This window comes from Littorina saxatilis, linkage group LG7, assembly GCF_037325665.1.
Source record: "Littorina saxatilis isolate snail1 linkage group LG7, US_GU_Lsax_2.0, whole genome shotgun sequence".
Classification (NCBI taxonomy): Eukaryota; Metazoa; Mollusca; class Gastropoda; order Littorinimorpha; family Littorinidae; genus Littorina; species Littorina saxatilis.
In genome coordinates, this window is record NC_090251.1 from 16,638,649 (window position 1) to 16,644,050 (window position 5,402).

At 41.7% G+C, this 5,402-nt stretch overlaps 1 protein-coding gene across 1 annotated transcript in view; it reads left to right on the forward strand.

The window, feature by feature from the left end:
• Nucleotides 1-1,329: 1,329 nt before the first annotated feature.
• The window catches only part of LOC138970811 (uncharacterized), a 41,471-nt gene continuing 37,398 nt past the window's right edge, over nt 1,330-5,402 (forward strand). The window contains exon 1 of the mRNA XM_070343340.1: nt 1,330-4,155. The gene's annotated coding sequence lies outside the window, so the exon portion shown is untranslated. The remainder of the gene's footprint in view (nt 4,156-5,402) is intronic.

Genomic DNA, 5,402 nt, shown 5'->3' on the forward strand with positions numbered 1-5,402 from the left:
GCATTGTGACCTGGATTTTTGTTTTTTTCTGAAGAGTTGCCGTGTATATTATATATATGTATTATTTGCTCTGCACGCTCTCTACAGCCTGATAATGCCATGTTTCCGATGTCCCGACAGAGCTTCTTTTTTCTCCCAACCCTAGAACTGTTTTTTTGTGTGATCCTTCAACAAAGTAACCGACCTTTCCTCGCCAATATGTTTTGCCTTGTCATGGAAAACAAACATTTCTTTGGCCTAAGCTTTTGCTGCAATTACTGTAGAGTTTCGCTCTTGTAAAGGAGGGACAGTATATATATACGAAGCCGGTTTCTATTCCCAGGTTTGCAGCAGTTACCATACGTCCGAAACCATTGTGATCTGAGTTGTTCCCTGCCGATTCTCTCTGAATATTTGTTTTGTCGTTTGCGCGTTAATTTGTGTATATATATATATGCCTTCTCTTTTCTGCCTGATCCAGTCAGTAACGATCGAAGCTTTGCTGCCTTGACTGTAACTGACGAACTTTGCCCGTGGTGTTTGATTGGGATTTTGTTTCCTTCTCGTTGCGGCCGGTGTCACTGGACGGTGTATTAATTTGTGTCCGTTCAAGCCTACAACTAGTTTTTGTCCAAACCAGTGAAGATGGAAGCTTTTGAGATCGACTAACAGAAGCGAATTCAGTTGAAAGCAGCCTTTGCTGGAGATACCCCCCGTTGAAGTCTGTATGAAGGTGTGCTCCGGCGTAGAACTCGGTTCCTGTCCTATAGCCAGTGCAGATCGAAGCCGGGGGGGTTGGAGACGTGACTGACATAATTATTCAACTCAAAGCAGTGTTTGCTGTGCGTTTCTTTTTTTTCAGAGCAGTGTGATGTCATTGAACGCTCTCTGTTGGCAGTGTGAGGTGTGTGTGTGTGAGGTGTGTGTGTGTTTGGCAGTGTCTCTGCTGGGCTGAAAAGCGTTGCGTCAGCACTCGGTTGCACTGCTGAAAGCGGCGTATAATCAGTCGACTCTTGCTGTTGACAACCGGTTGTGTCAACAACTACGGCAACTCACTGAAAACGATTGTGCGGATTGAAAACGGTTGCAGATTTTGTGCGCCTTGCATTTCCTGGCGTTTTCAATCAGGTTTCACCGTGTCAACAACCGCTCCTGCGGGCTGATCTCAAAACGGTTTGCCAGCTAGTGAACGCTTTGAAACAGGTTGCAGATTTTATGCGCTCTGCTCTTTTTGTCTAACATTTTCAATCAGCTTTTACTCCTGCAAGCAGCCTATAATCAGTAGAATCTGCCATTGACAACCGTAGTGTCAACAACCGCCCCTTCACTTAACTGAAAACGGTTGTGTCACAAGAGTGCCAGTGCACGACTTGAAAACGCTTGCATCTCAGTTTTGTGCGTCGTGATTATTTTGTTATGGCATTTTCACAACTTGCGTCATAAGATCGTCAGTGCACCCATTGAAAACGTTATGTTCAATATGTTCTATGTGCCCCTGCTCTCCCTACCCTTTTTCTTTTCAGTTCCTAGCTCATATAATAATACACTCTCCGGAACGGCATTTGCTCCGCTGATTGTTTCTGAAGATGTGCATTAATCCTTTTTTCCAGACCAGTCTGTCATTGATTCTCACACAAGAGTGACTCTACTCGGTCGGAAAACTGGAATAGCCCGCCAGCCTCCGCTGTGTCACCGAGCGTCCCGGAGCCTCACCCGATTCAAATGACCGCTGGACTGAGTAACTAACTCCCTGTGGAACTGCCGACATAGCCGCTGTGATTTGGACTCGCTTTCGAAGGGATTGCAAAAGTGTTAATTGGGATTGTGTTGGGAAGTACTTTTACTGATGTGACAGTTCTACCTGGTGAAAACGGATACACACTCTCATTATAATCTATTTGCAACGTGACGAAAATGTGGCAAAAACTTATACCTACTATCTCAACGTGACGTACACGTTGTAAGAAAAAAGGAATCTCTCGAAATATCTTTAACAGACGTATTAGCAAGCTGGTGAAATCTAAGACACCCTCCTTGAACATGAATAATCACTTTGCCGCGACGTGACGTGCACAGTGATTAAAGTGAAGCGAAGTGAAGTGGTGATCAATCTAAATGCAAAAATAAAGACTGAAGTACAAACGCCCCATTTGTTGAAAACGGACACACATGATCCTAACATCTCTTAGCAGCATGACGTACAAGTTTGCAAAACCTGATAAACACTTGCACTCTGCATAGTTTGCTCCGGCTGTGATGTAAGTGTTTTTAGCCTGGAAAAGCTGATTCCCTCACCGTCACATCTGCGTTGACAACAATCCAAGCACGGTCATCTCTGTATTCAGTCTGGTCGATCGACAGAAGCAATATATTATTCTCTCTTGATGTGTGAAGCCTGAGCAGAAAGAATCAATGATCACACAGTGACAGAGCCGACTACAAAGGCAATTTGTCTCCGCTTGGGAATGTGCGCACATCAAGCGTTGTGACGGTTTTGTTGGTTTGTGCTTTGATTGCAAACTTCGCCGTTGTTAACAGGTTTACGAAGGTGATTGTACATGTTTCGCGAGTATTAAGAGATTTAGGCACAGCTTTATTTGGTCTTCAAATCAGTGTGACGGTTATTTGTGTGTGTGTGTGTGCTTCGATTGAAAACTACATCGTTGCTATAACGGGTTGACGGAGGTGTTAGTACACGCTTCACGAGTATACTGTCGTTGCAGACAACACAGAGCTCAGCAGACTCACTACGTATACATGTGGATGCATTGATCAATAACGATCTAACTATTTGACATTCGTATTTTCAGCATTCGCTGTTCTGGATTACAGACGAAACTTTGGCTATTTGAACTAGTCGTTTTCTCGTTCGATAATAGACTGTGTTGGTTTAATTCAGTGGCCTTTAACTGAAAACAACAACTTATACATGTGGACGATTTTAAGTTAGAATGGATATTTGTACAACAACAACAACAACAACAACAACAACAACAACAACAACAACAACAACAGAATAGCGGTTGAACCGACTAAAACGATTTGACCCACTTTCAAGCAAAAACAAAACAGCGTGCACGTGCACATTTTCATGTTGTGTGAGGCAGTCTTCGAGTCGATCTGAGTCAGTTGTTCTTGCTTAGCAGGCGCAGGAACCTAAATCAGAAACAGCCTCTGTTCGTGTGTGCATTTCCCGCCGTGCTGTGCTTAAATGTGTGTTCGGGAGCTGAACTCAAACAGTAGTGGAAACTCATTTATCCTACATACGTGAGAGAGACACTCGTGAGATAATAATCGTTCAAATCACACGTGTGTATATCATGTAAATGAGGTCATGTCAAGCAAGTTTGGCAGGGACCTGTTTGTCCACTGCTTATGATGCCAAAGTCACCGAGACAAACGTCATTACAGAAAAACAAATGCGCTCGCTAATTACCCTCAATGAATTTTTAGAACTAACACGTCACGCCACACTTTCAGAGTGCCGTTTCTTTGCTTTGACGTAGTAGATTTGACGAGGCTTTAGAAGAGATCGAGGTTCCAAAACAAGCGTCTTCAATTTAGCTGCCTCGACTGCAGGACATTTTCAGTAAAATACACGTAAGTGCAAGTATGTAGGATAAACAGAATACTACATGGCTTGCTGTGTCGTACCAGATTTACACTCGTTGCTTTTTCAAATAGTGAACAGCTCGCTTTCGCTCGCAGTTCAATATTTATAAAAACAACTCGTGTAAATCTGGTACGACACACCAAGCCATGTAGTATTCTCTATGTACGTGTAATTTTAGAAGCAGGATTATTCATACACATATTCCTGTGCACAGACTTCGAAGAGTTGCATCAGCATATTACGACTGAGTTCAAATGATCACGTGATCGTGCCAGCTAAAGGAGATTAAGCTTTGTGCTACTGTGATTATAAAGTGCATCTGGGTTATCGTTGCATATCTTTTGTGAATCTTTGCCTTGGGGTTTCAGCATATCAGCCCAGTTGGAGTATCACCTACGGTGACGTTTTCTTCACTTTGATGTCGTCATCAGGAGATAGTGTGTAGCTTCAGTTTTGGCAGAAAAGAATTGAACTATTTTGGCAAGCAAATCAGAAATTGTGCCCTGCAATGGTGATATGGTTGACAAGGAGGGAGATTCTGTACAACAACAAAGATTAACAACGTAAGTATGTATCTTTATATTGATTGATTTTCTTTGCATTTGTGTGTGCACTGAGATTGATAATGGCATGAATGATATAACCTGGCGAGATCATTTCTCTGTGAGTAATTTTCACCTCCTTTCCCCTCCGTACCAAAATTTGAAGGGGGTGAGTAATAATGTGCTTGTCCTGTTGTTGTACCTTTCTGGATGCTTATTTGATTGTTAAATATACATACTGTTTTGTTGTCAGTAAGCCTTTTCTTTAGGATTATAGTTGAGTGTAATGTGTAATAGGTGGTTGGGTTGGGGGTGGATGAAAGGAACCAAAGTTCAAGAATCTTAAGCTGCGACAGACACCTACTGAAGCCAGTCGTATGTGCGTGTGTGTGTGTGTGTGTGTGTGTGTGTGTGTGTGTGTGTGTGTGTGTGTGTGTGTGTGTGTGTGTGTGTGTGTGTGTGTGTGTGTGTGTAATTGAATTGAACTTTATTTTACAAGGATTAAGATTTAAGGCTATGCCTTTTTATATTTAGTCAAGTTTTGACTAAATATTTTAACATCGAGGGGGAATCGAAACGAGGGTATGGTGTATGTGCGTCTGTCTGTGTGTGTGTGTGTGTAGAGCGATTCAGACTAAACTACTGGACCGATCTTTATGAAATTTGACATGAGAGTTCCTGGGTATGAAATCCCCGAACGTTTTTTTCATTTTTTTGATAAATGTCTTTGATGACGTCATATCCGGCTTTTCGTGAAAGTTGAGGCGGCACTGTCACGCCCTCATTTTTCAACCAAATTGGTTGAAATTTTCGTCAAGTACTCTTCGACGAAGCCCGGGGTTCGGTATTGCATTTCAGCTTGGTGGCTTAAAAATTAATTAATGACTTTGGTCATTAAAAATCTGAAAATTGTAAAAAAAAATAAAAATTTATAAAACGATCCAAATTTACGTTTATCTTATTCTCCATCACTTGCCGATTCCAAAAACATATAAATATGTTATATTCGGATTAAAAACAAGCTCTGAAAATTAAATATATAAAAATTATTATCAAATTTTTTTCCCCGAAATCAATTTAAAAACACTTTCATCTTATTCCTTGTCGGTTCCTGATTCCAAAAATATATAGATATGATATGTTTGGATTAAAAACACGCTCAGAAAGTTAAAACGAAGAGAGGTACAGAAAAGCGTGCTATCCTTCTCAGCGCAACGAATACCCCGCTCTTCTTGTCCATTCCACGTGCACTGCCTTTGCCACGGGCG